The following is a 15,381-nucleotide window of genomic DNA, read 5'->3' on the forward strand; positions in this document are numbered from 1 at the left end:
CAGATGGTAGCTTTAATTGGTTTTTACTTAGTGACTAATGGTGTTGACAATTTCTTCATATATCTATACTAATAAAAGGGTAATAAGCTAATTAGACTGGGTCGACCGGACATCTTCTCGTTGTCCAGTCCTCCTTCAGGACAAAGCTACAGTGGTGGGGACCAAGGCAGAGGCAGTTAGGGGCGATCAGGCAGGCAGGCAGAGTGATTAGGGGCAATCAGGCAGGCAGGCAGGTGAGCGGTTAGGAGCCAGCGGTTCCGGATTGCAAGAGCTATGTCCAACTGCCGGTTTTCGGCCCAATCCCAGTGGACTAAACTAAAAACTAACCTGTAAGTTGTTAAGATGTGCAACTTTGAGAAATTTACTTAATTCCAGGATATCCTTATTGACTCTGATAATTCAGAGGTGTTCAAACTATCACAGTTCAGGGTGTCCTTAGTGACCACTTTTTTTGTTATGTTTCTGGCATACAAAGGTCAAAAGAATAACAGTTCCATTTATTTAGTAGTAAGTTCTATCAATGTTGAAAGAATTAATGTTCTGTCAACGTAATGGTCATTTGAAAAAAGTATCTATAAACATTGAAATAGAAATACTGTTATTCAATTCAGAAATAGGTTTATTACCTAGAATCAGCAACATACCAAGAATTTCCTTTTACCTAGTATGTCAAGTGTTATATTAAAAAAAACTCCCAGTGCCTGTTAAATACTGTTCCACTTCCAAATCACTTCACTCTGACTTGACACCACCACTCTGCTTTCCTGTTCCACATTGATTTTTGCACTGCTGAGCACTTTACACAAAGACCTCAAAAAACCCAGCTTCCCCCAAAATCTAATCTCATTGAGAGAAGTGAAGTGCAATCTAATCTTAAAACCATGAAGCTCTTCCAGCTGGTACTTCATATGGTATCTGGCAAATCTCAAGTATTGTTGTGTTTCCCCAAAAATTTTAAAATGTAGAATACTTCCTGTGAGTTTTCTCGGTGCCTTGAGGCACCTTTTTGAACAGTCAGTTTGAAAACCATGGTGTTAAATGGAGATACGAAATGCCCATATCAAAGATTATGAGAAAGATCAGTCTCCACACCATCCCTTTTTTAAATTCTAGGAGCTCTGCCACCAAAATATATCTCATGATATCCATTTCCACTATCTTATAGAAATGAATTATTCAGAAATATTGACTATGATTCACACCTCTTTTCTTACCAAGTTTTTGGCCTTACCCTGCAAGAACAACAGTTATTAATATCTATATTCCTAGAGAATTACTCCAGTGGTTTGCCATAGTAGATGCATAATAATTGAATGGCTTATTGCCTGCAATAGATGTCTAGTGTCACAAGATGTGCCCAAGCTGAATATTAAAATTCAGATGTCTATATTCCCATTCTAGTACACCATCTATGACCATGCCAGGCTATTAAATATTTTCTGAAAGCAATTTTGGGAGACAGCAAGATAATAAGGGAGGTATGTTTTTGTCCATTCTGAGTAATAACTACACAAAGTATCTTGTCTACGTTCATAAAAGAATAATCATTGTTTTACTCCCATAGCAACAGCTCTATCTGCCACCTTACCAATTCCTTCTGACACATTGTTGTGATGCAGCAGACAATTTCCAACCTGGGCTGATTAAACTTTATATATACTTTAAGAAATATGTTACTGAAAATCTCAAGCATATAACAAACATGAAATAATTTTACAGTGAACATAATATACTCCAACCTAGATTTTAACATTAAATGTTGCTATAGTTGTGTTATCAAACATTAATCCATCCATTGCTCCATCTTATTTTTGAAGCATCTTAAAGTAAATTAAATATATCAGTTTTACAATATGTAGAAATATTAAATCATGAAGTTGTACACTTAAAATTAATGTTACATGCCAATTATATCACAATCAAGAAATTGAAGATATCGATATACTTCCATCTAAATATTTCAAAATGCATTTATTAACTAGGGTTCAATAGACTTGATTTCTTTTCTTATTACAGTCTACATTCAATATTATTTTGAATTAGTTTCAGGTGCACAGAACAGTGGAAAGACAATTATACACTTCACAAAATGCTCCCCCGATATTTGCAGTACCCATCTGGCACCATACTAGTACATAGTTATTACAATACTAGAGGCCAAGTGCATGAAATTCGTGCGGGGGGGTGGGGAGGGGCTCCTCAGTCCAGCCTGCTCCCTCTCCAATCTGGGACCCCACGAAGGATGTCCTACTGCCTGTTTAGGCCCAATCCCGGGCAGTCGGATATCCCTCTCACAATCCAGAACTGCTGGCTCCCAACCACTTGCCTGCCTGCCTGATTGCCCCTAACCACTCCCCTGCCAGCCTGATCACCCCTAACTGCCCTCCCCTGTTGGCCCGATTGCCCCTAACTGCCACCCCCTGCTGGCCTGGTTGCCCCCAACTGCCCTCCCCTGCAGGCCTGGTCTCCCAACTGCCCTGCCCTGCAGGCCTGGTTGCCCCCAACTGCCCTTCCCTGCTGCAGGCCTCGCCCCCAACTGCCTTCCCCTGCCGGTTATCTTGCGGCGACCATCTTGTGTCCACATGGGGGTGGCCATCTTGTGTGTTGGAGTGATGGTCAATTTGCATATTACCAATTTTATTAGATGGGATTATCCTATATAATAAAAGGCTAATATGGAAATCAACCAAAAGGTGGAACGACCGGTTGCTATGACGTGCACTGACTACCAGGGGGCAGATGCTCAACGCAGGAGCTGTCCCCTGGTAATCAGTGTGCTCCCACAGGGGGAGCACCGCTTAGCCAGAAGCCAGGCTCATGGCTGGTGAGCGCAGCGGTGGTGGCCAGAGCCTCTCCTGCCTCTGCAGCAGCACTAAGGATGTCCGACTGCAGGTTTAGGCCTGCTCCTGGCAGGGGGAGCAGGCCTAAGCCATCAGTTGGACATCCCCTGAGGGCTCCCGGACTGCAAGAGGGCACAGGTCAGGCTGAGGGATGCCCCCCTCCACCCCTTGAGTTCACGAATCACAAATTTCCTGTACCGGGCCTCTAGTTGACTACATTCACTATGCTGTACTTGACATCTTATGACTATTTTGTAACTAACAATTTGTACTACTTCACCTTTTATTTGGAATTCATTGGGCTGACATTGGTTAATAAGTCCATACAAGTTTGAAGTGTATAACTTTATAATCTATCATCTGCACATTACATCATGGACTTACCACTCAAAGTTGTCTCCTTCTGCCAACATTTATCTCCCATTTGCCCTCTTCCACCTCCCCACCCCAAGCCTTTTTTCCCTTTGGCAATCACCATACTGTTGTCTGTTTCTGAGTGTGTGTGTTTTTGCTGTTGTTTTTTGTTTGTTTGTTTTCCTTAATCTCTTCACCTTTTCATTCAACCCCCCCAAAACTCCCACCCCTCTGATAGCTCTCTGACTGTTCCCTGTATCTATCAGTCTGTTTCTATTTTGTTTGTTTATTTTGTTAGATTCCACATGTAAGAGAAATCATATGGTATTTGTCTCAATTTGTACCTTTTAATCCCTTTAATATTTTTGGTGTAAAATTAAATACTATGAAGTATACAAGTATTAAGTGCACATTATCTAAATTTATAAATAGATATATCTAGATATGTGGCTTTAGGAATTTGCATTTTCTTCCAATGATTAGCCTGTATACTGAAAATTTAATATAAAATATTGTATTGGTGTTCAGTTATAAGTATGACCTCCTTTATACTGATTTCTTCTTTGAATACATCCTTATTTTGAAGCATTTTTTTTTAGTTCTGAGATTCATATGCATTGTCAATTATTTTAATGTAATTGGACTTTTGACCAAATGATAAATTCTTATATTTGCTATTTTTTGAAGATTGCTAAGATTTTCTTTATAACCTAGCCCATGTTAAAGTATCATGTTTCTCATGTGATTGAAAATCATTCATATTTCTACACACTGCATATAGTGATTTTTATATGTGTTTTCAATAACTGTTATTAATTGTATTGTTCTAATAGTCTAAATCCTTATCAATTTTTTCTGATTGATCTCTTCTCATGAGAAAGGTGTTAGAAATTTCCATTCTAATTATGTATTTATCAGTTATTTTTGTACTTATTATTACATAATTGGTCTGCTGATATATTTATATTTGCCTATCTTTCCCCAAACCAACTGTTCTTTCTTGAGGACTCATATTTCCCACTATTTCTGAAGTATTATATTTTGATATTGCTTCTCCTTTAGATTCCCCATCTGGAGTGCTTATTATATATTCCAATTTCCCATTCCTTATTTTTATATGGTTTTGATGCATAATAATTTAAGCCATGTGACTGCCTTTCCTTAAACTCTCTAAAACATCTCATTAAACTTAGACTAAAAAACAGGATCTCTGCTAGCCATTTGCTACCCTCATCTCTCAGCACATCTCCCTCTCTCCTTATGCTCATATGTGACAAGATTACACACATAGCTTTGAAATGGGAAATGCATTACCAGGAAACCTTATTTTGTATTAAATTAATTGTCTTATAAAAAGAGACAAATATAGTTAATGAATAAAAGTAGTGGTTTAATAATTTATACTTATTTTTGAAAGATGAGTTAAATAATGAGCAATTCAGCAGCAGAGATGTTATCAAATGTCATTTTATCTTTTCAGTCAAGAATAGTACTTGGTGTATAACAGGTGCTCAAAAAATTGACTCAAAGAAATACAATTTACTTCAATGGAATAGAACTTTTAAAGAAAGTTATCTGGCCTGGTCAGGGTGGCTCAGTGTTTGAGCATCAACCTATGAACCGGGAGATCACCGTTAGATTCCCAGTCAGGGCACATGCCCAGGTTGCAGGCTTCATCCCCAGTGCGGGGCATGCGGGAGGCAGCTGATGAATGATTCTCTCTCATCATTTATGTTTCTCTCTCTCTATTCCTCTCTCTTTCCTCTGAGATCATACAATACTTAACCCAAAAATTAGAAACAGCCTTAAAAAAATTTAAAAAGATTTCAAAGTTAATGATAAGACTTTTTAAAGGCCAAACAAATGAAGTTAATACAGTAAATTCATTAAACTTTAAAACTTCCAGAATTGTTCAACTCAAGACTATCTCCATTGGATATTGTGAGGAAATTAAATTAAAAACAACAACAACAACAACAACACACCCAGAGAGAGAATATCAGTCCTAGAGATAGACTTGCCTCTTCTGTAGAAAATAATGAAACTTATATTAGCCCATAGTTCAGGCTTCCTGCATAAACTGCACTGGCAATTACTATAAAAAATGTAGACTACCTAATAAAAACGAATCCACTGTTTGGAATAAAACTTGCCTTTTATTGAAGGCAGAGTCATCACATTTCTTCTACCTAACTTCTTGAATAATAAGAATTTCTACTTTCTTTAATGTTCTGAGAATTTTCTTTCTGAACAACATAAAGCCTTACATTATTGTGCAGAGGAAAAGGTATGCTTCTATTGCGAACATGCTGCAATATTCCATTTAAATAAAGTTGATTCAGCACCAATTCTCTAGATACTAGCAATTTTATCATTGGAATAAATGTAGGATGCTTGCCCGAGTTGACTCTTTCATTATATGTAGGCTTTCTATCATGAGAGACTTTCTCAGGATCATTGTAATAGTACACTTCAGAAAGAAAGACACATAAAAGATAGTATGACTTCTTTTTACTTGTGGATGTGATATAAATATGTTTAAATACACCTTTAGCTATGAGGAGATAATAGTCATAAATTCAAGGGCTTCTACTACTCAATACTTTAAACCCTTGGATTATTTTATATAAAAATAATTTATTTGAGATTTGAATAGGTCCAAGGGTTTTAAAAGCCATTATATTCAAGAATATCCTAAAATTTCGAAGGTTTCCTTATAAGGTATCATTTTATCCCACATTAGATATAAATCTAATGCCAAAATCGTCTTTCTCTGACTACAGAAAAAGAATTTCTGCATTTCCAATTTCCATAGTACTCTTATTTCCTCTTCAATCCTTTGTGTAAACTATAGCACAATTAATTTTTTAAATGCAGGTATGAATCCATTGTATGGCATTATATTCTCATTGCATTTGAGTTAAAAATCAATATATAGATATGACTGTAAATTTTTCCAAGATAATTTTCCTGTTCATTTCCACATTTTTAATTTCTGTCATTTGCCTCTTTATTTTCTAACTTAAGCCACGTCAGACTTTTTCATTGCATTTAAGGCAGCATGCCCTTTTCTATGTATCTCGGTGTGTGTGGGGGGGGGGGTGGGTAATGCTATTTCATCTTTAAGCAAGTCCATATTTTCTCTCCATCGATGTCTATTTTGTTTAAATTAAGCATAACTTCATTCAGGAGACTTTCAATGATACCTCCTCCAACTTCAACTATGTAGACTGTCCTTATTTATGTTTCAGAGTGGTGTGATGCAAAATATTTAAAACCAACTCTCAGGGTGAAATAAAAACAGAATACAAGCAAAACATTTTTATCATAGCATAGGCTGATTTCTATGGTTTAAATATTTCCACCATGGTTAATTTCAAGTAACATATGATCTAATGGTCAGCAAAATTCCTAAAACATGAACAATTCCTTCTGAATCATTCAAAAGCTGTGACCATGAGCTGCTGCTTGCAAGTTCCGGCACAACACTCTCTGTGGAGTCCTACACTTCCCGGTCAGAATGCCCACTGCACTACTAATGTGAAACTCCCACCGTGTTAGGGTCCATTTCCTTCCATCTCACTGTTGTATTTCCAATGAATGTCACAGTGGTCAGCCCACAGAATGCAACTCATAAAAATGTATCGAATGAAAGAAAGAAAATGCATGGATGCTGATGCTTCCTTGGCTTACAAGACTGCCTATACATAGATGGTTAAAGAGTGTTTGAAAGTAAACACCTCCATCCTTCTGGACGACTCACATAAGTATACTTGAGAAAGACATTGAAATTAGTTTGTATTGGTTGAAATTGCTTAGCTGTTGATTCTGATTCAACCTGTATTGGAAAACATTGTTCCAAAAGTATGTATCTGGAGCATATATATGCTGGCTGAAAGATATGCTATGGAGATATTTAAAGCAATTTTAAAGCCATATTATGCAAAAAAAAATTTACACGAATTACTGTTAATACAACTGAGATTCACAGATATTCAGTTGCACACCTAATTAAATAGCAAAGAAAAAATGGAAATAGATGATGATGGATGCATAACCCAGTCTCTTTCAACTGCTCTATCATTTGCAGTCTTAATTATTTGGAATAAAATAATCTTCATTTACTGCTGTAAAGTTGCTAAAGCAAGCGATAATTTACTGGAGATTGACCAGGAAGCCAATAGGAGATTCAGTACATATAAGCACATCTTATAAACTTTAGAAAAATAATTCCAAGAGAATTACTCATGGTCTGAGTACCCATGGATTTGGTACTAAAAGATTTAATGGCCATGCTTGTAACAGTTTCTTTAATAAAACGATTAAAATATTATTTACTAAATTACCAATGTTAATGATTATAAGGAGTTTTTAATTTTTATATTTCTGAAAATCATATGTAATAAGTAAAATACATTGCATTATAATTTAATTGGTAATATTTCTTTCTACCTTAGTTATTCATAAAACTAGTATCATCAACTATTTGATAAATGAAAGTAATGGTTTTATGCCATATTAAGTGTCTTGATCCAGAATAGCAAAATGAGGGAGTTGGAACTAAAACCATAAGGCCAGCAAGAATAAAATTATGACTACAATGCTTAAAATGCCAGTTATGGAGTTCCTGCTATAGTTTTAAGGCATCAGGGTAGGAATTTTCTTACTCTTTCTTCATCTAACTACATATGTTGCTATTTTAAATTGTAGGTGATAAAATATTTAATGCATATGTCCCTGGCCTGGACAGCTATAAAAGAGTTTCCTATAACTCAGAGCTTTAAATTAGCAGAGATAAGCTTTATTTACCTAATTTTATGTGAACAATCAAGGACAGAAATTAAAACCAAGGTGGGATGGAGCAACAAGGTTTTTGGTCTACATTTTCTGAGAGGAAGTTTGCTTGTTACCATTTTTCTCTTATTTTCAAATTCAAGGAGAATGTCCTCTCAACTCAAGAGTATGCAAGGGCAACATATTAGTTATGAATTGGTTCTGACAGCTTTCTAACCATTTGAAATTGCACGGAAATACATAAAATTCATGAATGTTAAAGGCAAAGCTCTTTTTTTAAACTGCTATGTTCTTGATTTATGAAGTTGAGCAGCTAAAACGGAAGTAGGTTTAAAAAAAATTTGCCTTGTGCAGTTCTAGTTTAAAACTAAAGTAAATGCCAACATTATCTTTATAGAACTTTGTCCTTGTTGATGGTTTATAAATGGTAATTTCCTTACATTGTATAATATATACATACTTACATATGCAGGTACAACTACACACACAGAGAAAATTGCTTGTCTTGTTATTTTACCATTAGCTTTCTGTTAAAGGAAACTTTCCCTCTTTTCTTATCATTAGGGAACCTTATATATCTACATTGTCATTGAACAAAGTTAACCTCTATACTTTGCTTTGTCATAGCAAAGAAAATAGGCCCACAGAGTTTTTAGCAATCCTTCCGACATAGTAGTCTTGCATGCAATTAGGATGAATATTAATTAAATTACTTTTCATCTTAATACATATTTTATATTTCACTTTTGCTAGTTCATGACAAAAATGTTCACTACCTCTTTCGCATTAAAAAAAAAAATCAAGACTGCCTTAGCCGGTTTGGCTCAGTGGGTTTGATTCCGGTCAAGGGAATATACCTTAGTTGCAGGCTCCTCACCCACCCAAGCCCTGGTTGGGGAGAGTGCAGGAGGCAACCAATCCATGTGTTACTTTCACATTGATATTCTCTTTGTCTTTCCCTCTTTCTTCCACTCTCCCTAAAAATCAATGGAAAAATATCCTCAGGTGAGGATTAACAACAACAACAAAAAACTAAAGACTGAAAAATTCATTTTATAAAATTATGTTACTTCTCTCTGATTAGAGTAATTCCATGCTGTCACTCCAAAGTTAGTTCATAAGGAAATTATACTTTGGAATTGTCACAGATGGAGTTAAACAGACCAGGAAGACTTTTCCATGTCTATTAGAAGGGGGAAGTGAGATTGAACCCAACTTCCCTGAAATAAAATAAGAGAGAGTTTTTAAGTGTTGGGATGAACTAATGGAATGATACTGGTGGACCATGGGACAGAGATAGGTCAATGCGATTTAATCATTTGTTCGCTAACTGGTGCTTATGAAAGTTGAGCTCCTACCTTCCACAGAGACTGAGAAATAGGTCACTGTCATTCATACATATATATAAATTATTGATTTTTACAGAGAGGAAGGGAGAGGGATAGAGAGTTAGAAACATAGATGAGAGAGAAAGATCGATCAGCCGCTTCCTGCACACCCCCAACTGGGGATATACCCGCAACCAAGGTATATGCCCTTGACCAGAACCGAACCCGGGACCCTTCAGTCTGCAGGCCAATGCTCTATATACTGAGCCAAACCAGCCAGGGCGGTCACTGTCCTTCTTGATGACTACATTTAAAGGGGATGGCTCTCAGGCCCTTGAGAGAAACATAAGTGGGTAATAAAACTGACCAGAGGCTGGGAGGAGATTTATATCTAAAAGGGCTGAACAAGTTTACAGTAAAAAGTTTTCTTAAGTATTGCCTAAAAACTGAGGAGGACAAACGTCCAGGGTCAGAAAAAAAAAAGCCTGTCTAAAGGTGATTTAACCTGGCCATCTTGGTTAATATAGGGAAGAGGGGCCACAGTCTACTTAACAGCTTCATTTACATGTTACCTGCATAGAAAGAAGCCTGGAGGAAGTGGATCCATTACATGACAAGCTGGGCACCTATGCCTTGGAGTCCTTCTCCTTCACTTTTTGTCCTTTGTGAGTCCAATATTTTTTTCTTCCAGAAACCGTCAAAATGTCCCCTCCACTATGCTCCAATCTGAGTTAGCGATCCTTTCTCTGTGTTCACAAACAATCTAGCAGTAACTTTTCTAAGTTTAGAAAAGATAGGAATTTAATTTTTGTGGTCAATTTTGTCTTCCCCATCACATAGTGAGCATTTTTAGGGCAATATACTCTGATTTTTATCTGTGAATCCTCAGCAAAAAGCTAAGTGTCACATATCACAGATGCACATTAAGTATTGCTGAGTAAAAGAAACAGTTCTTTCAAGGCAAATAGTTTAAAGTCAGCTAAGGTAAAGAGAATCAAAGATGGACAAAGGTTCTACAAAGTCCCTTAAACCTTGAGTCTTAAAACATTTATTGGGTTTATTTGAGCAGTAAGGCTAACCCCATTAGAGAGCATTATAAATAAAAAAATATGCAAATTTTAAAAATAGCCCTGTTTTAATGGGGATTATAACAAAATCGAATATGAGCTTAACTTTGATTTCCTTGGCTTTTATGTTTCAAGTTTAATCCATGATATCATTTGAAACTATCTTTTGGAATGCAAATTAGCACCAATACTGCTGAGCATAGTGAAATTAGTGAAAATAACAACAGAAAAGACTTTACAAAGTCTACTAAATTCTGTTCTCACAGAGTCAAGGTGGTATTTATTGTTATAATTAATGGATTGCATACAAATACAACCCTGCTTATCATTTAACTTAAACTAAACACATATAAATAATCCTATACAATTTGTAACAGGAAGATGAAATACAATACAGTTTAAACAGCCAACCAAAATACCACATTTCACATTTTACCTGGGAGATCATAGAAATGAATAACTTTATTTTGTTTGATGAGAATTCATTTTTAAACACCTTTCCTCCTAAATTGCATGTGAATTTTCAATTACTGAAAGAAATCACTGGATATTGAAAGTCATTTTTTCTGTATAAATACATTTGAAACTGCAACTGACAAATGATATTTTTGTATTTATTGTTTAATATCCAATAATCATGAAATGGAACTTTTTCCTATATGCTGCATTATATTTTATAGTAAACATAAATAATTTTTAAAATACAGAGTTTATTTAAAGTATGCTTTTATGCCAAACATACTCTTTTATGAACATTTTAATAAGTGCAATTAAATTCAGACAATGGGCTGTCCCTCAACATGCTCAATTTTGTTATGGTTTTACCTTGGAAGAAAATTAAAATTGTATAAACTTCTGTTTTTAAGATTATATAAAATGCATATAAATTGAAGAAAAATATCATAAGAAGGACAGAGGACAGACAGAAAGAGAATCTGAAACCATAATTATACACTTGAAGAAAAATATCATAAGAAGGACAGAGACAGACAGAAAGAGAATCTGAAACCATAATTATACACATAGGTCATATATCTTACCTAGTCTTTGATTTGTGTTCTCTCTCACTAAACATTATTTATAATATTAAAGTTATATATCTACCATACATTGTAATGGTTTCATACTATGCTATATAATAAGTAAATACTGTTTAGGGTTAATGATTCTATTATTGCTAGAAAATTACGTCATTAATAGAAAATGTTACTATGCTTCCATTAATACCATATGTGGAAATGTACATAATCAATGACCAGTAAGTAACAGAAAAGTCAGTAAAGTAGTTTGAAACAATGATGAATTCTATTATTGCTAGAAAATTATGTTATTAATAGAAAATGTTACTATGCTTCCATTAATACCACACATGGAAATGTACATAATCAATGACCACTAACAGAAAAGTCAGTAAAGTAGTTTGAAACAATGATGGCACTGTTGTTACAGAGTGATTAATTCTGTAGTTCAAAATGTCAAGTACAGCTCAGACCTCCTGTGACACACCTGCAGTGATTAATTCTGTAGTTCAGAATGTCAAGTAAGGGAGAAACCAAGATGGCGGCATAAGTAAACACCAGAGTTTGCTGCCTCGCACAACCACTTCAGTTTTGACCTTAACATTCCAAGAGTGACTACAGTAGTCCTAGGCATCATATGCTGATAATTGTAAACACCAGTTTAAAACATTTCCAGCAGATAAAAAGGATTGCCACCATTTGGTCTTCTTTCAGAAGAATAACAGAGAACTTCCCAGAAGAATTCAGGAAAATATCCTTTTATATTCAATTTTAAAAATTCTCAACAATGACCATGCCCAATGTTTCTTTTTAAAGAGAATGACTCTACAATAAATGATTTAGAAAAATATTATAGAACTGGAGTAGGACAAAAGCCTAAAATTTGCAAAGGGCCATTAGGAGAAGGGTGAATGAAACCCCAGTTGCCATGACTTAGATTTTGGTATTGCTATAAGTATTTTATGACGGATTTAATTATAGGTAGTAATGTTATAAATGTTAAATAGGATAATTTAGAAACATTAACAGAATCCAATAGACATTGAAATATCGTTTTACCATATAAAATGGGAGAATTTTCTAACAAACTAACATTTATGAATTCTACTATGCTCAACTTACTAAAATATAAGGTTTCATTTATTCTAACATGTATCACCTTGTTTGTTTGTAGAGCTCATGCAAATCATAATGAATGACTCATTTATTGCAGTATATGATACTTCCAGTATGACTGTAATTAAGTTATTCAATTTTCTGAAGATTTTTATCAGAAATAGGTGAACATAGAAAACAGATTTATAACGCTAAAAGTACTCTTGTCCAATTTGGGTGATGAAAAGTGTGTTAGAATGCTTCAGGATTATAAAACAAGAATGTGTGTATGCTTTTTTTGAGCATCACGTGTATTTTAAATTATTAAAATTATGGCAACTTTTCTGAGCAGGTCCTGAAATCAGAAGGTCCTAATCTAGCTTTTCTAAGTAATGGTAAAATTCAGTAATACAAACATTGTTTTATGAATTATGGGTGACATTTATATTATTTTATGGCAGTAAAACAGCACCCTATATTCTCAAGTTGAGTGAGGTAAGAATAATGTTAGTGCTAGTTTCTCAAAATATCCCACTATGTTCTTCCATCTTATTGAGAAAACTCTCCATAAAGCTGAAAGATTTGCTACCGATTATATTATTTCAACTTCTGAACTCACCATCAAGTAGATACATTTATTGGTTATCAATTCAATTATGTAAATCATGCAGAAAAGACTCAATAATTATTGTATAAGGATATCTATTTTTAAGAGATACTTATAGGCAAAATTGTTGGCTTTCTACTGGTTATAGAAGAAAGCATGAAGTAGGAAAGCGCAGAGTAATTGTCTGATTTATCTATAGTGCATAAGCAAAAGAGGTTAAAACAGGTGGCATGAATATATAATTATTTTCATTCTCCTAAATGCGATGTTTGTTTTTTAGTCTTCCACAAGCTGGTGGTGGCAAAGACTGGGGAGGGTGAAGTGTGTTTGGTGATCTTTCTAGCTTTCGCCCTGGAGTTTAAAATCTGGTACTGGCTAGCCTGCATACAGAATACAACCGTCTACCCGGATAGTTGCCTAGCCAATTCAGGCATATTGCGGCAGTTATTTTAAATTTTGAACTACTTCATCATTAAGTTCAACAAAATACTTAGACTACATGTGTATGTACCTATAAAAGCGAATGAAATCCCATATGCAAAAATTCTTTATATGTATGAATGAACATGGATATGAATTATGAATATAAACGAATGGGATATTAAAGAGTGTCTAAGCAATGGGTATAAAAATCTGAAACTATACACACAAACTCATCAAAATAGAATTGTGAAGAAGATGGACATTTTATATGGTATTTTCTATCCTTAACACATGAATGTTCTACCTTCACCTCTGGACATGAGAGCAACTGGTATCAGACTTGCCCTTGAACTAGAAAACGTTAGAAAATTGCATAAGACATCTGAAGAAAACAAAAACAAATCTGTTTTCAGACATTTGGCAACTAGATACTCAAAACTGCGACATCTGAGAGAAAAGAAACATATTGAGGCAAATATCATAATTTCACCCCACTCTTTCTGTGGGTCATTTTCTGAATTTTGAGCTAGAAAGGAGGTATCTAAGCAGAGTACTGGGATCTTGTAGAGTTGAGAATAAAACATTAAAATTGCAAGAGACAGTAATTGAAATTTGTGGGGCAGACTACCAGAGAGAAGGGAACCACACAGAATAAATTCTCTGAAATATGCAAGGAGACTAGTTGATTATTTGGGTAAGTAGTAAGCTGTGCATTCATAAGGTGAGGTTAAACAAGCATAGATAGTGCAACAGATTCCTAAATTCCCACTAAGAAATGTAAGAACAACTATTTGGAGGCAAATGTCTAAAAAATCCTGAGAATATACATAAGGATGGGAGATGTTTAATTCACAATCAAGGAAAGTAGACACACATTATCGAACCTCCAGGGTATTCAGAAGAGACACGAGAATTGCCATGCCTTAGCAGTAGTGAAACTACTAACCCAAAACTATAGTGAAGACACCTGCATTAGCTCCCCATTGTCAATGTAACAAATTACCACAAACTTAGGACCTTAAAACAACACAAATGTGTTATCTTATAGTCCTGGAGATCAGAAGTTCATTTTGGTTGACACTGGGCTAAATTCAAGATGTCAGCAAGACTGGCTTCCTCAAGGGGCTCTAGGGGACAGTCCATTTTCTTGCTTTTTCCAGCTTCTAGGGGCTGCCTGAATTTCTTGGCTCCTGGTCCCTTTCCATTTTCAAAACCAGTAATGGTCAGTTGAGTCTTTCTTGCATCGCATATCTTCCCCGGAACATCTCATGTCTTTCCCACATCATTTCTCTGACACTGACCCCCTTTTCTGCCTCCCTCTGCACTTTACCAACCCTTGTGAATACATTGGGTCCACTTGATAATACAGGTTCACCTTCTTCTTTTAAGGTCAGCTGATTAGCAATCTTAATTCCATCTAAACCTTAACTTTCTCTTGCCATGTAATATAACATATTGCCAATTCTGGTAAATAGGCTATGAATATCTTGGGAGATATCTCTCTACCACAGCTCCTTTAAATATAAACTAACAAGTTAAAAAAGAAACACTGAGGGATTTAAGTAATCCGTAAATACCTTGGCTTCCTGCCAAAACAACATTAAAGAAAAAGCTTTAAAAAAAGAAAATAACCCCACTCCTAAAAATACTAATACTAGGAACCAAAGAGGGTATTACAAATGCTCCGGACACTCAAGGGATAATGAAAACCTGTAATGAGCAATTTTAACACAATACTAACCTAAGAAATAGGAAATTTGAATAGCCTATACACATTTAGAAAAATGAATTCATAATTAGAAAGTTTCACATAAAATAAACCCCAGGCACAGATGGCTACACTGGTGAATTCTA

Source organism: Myotis brandtii, unplaced genomic scaffold (assembly GCF_000412655.1).
Source record: "Myotis brandtii unplaced genomic scaffold, ASM41265v1 scaffold440, whole genome shotgun sequence".
Lineage (NCBI taxonomy): Eukaryota > Metazoa > Chordata > Mammalia > Chiroptera > Vespertilionidae > Myotis > Myotis brandtii.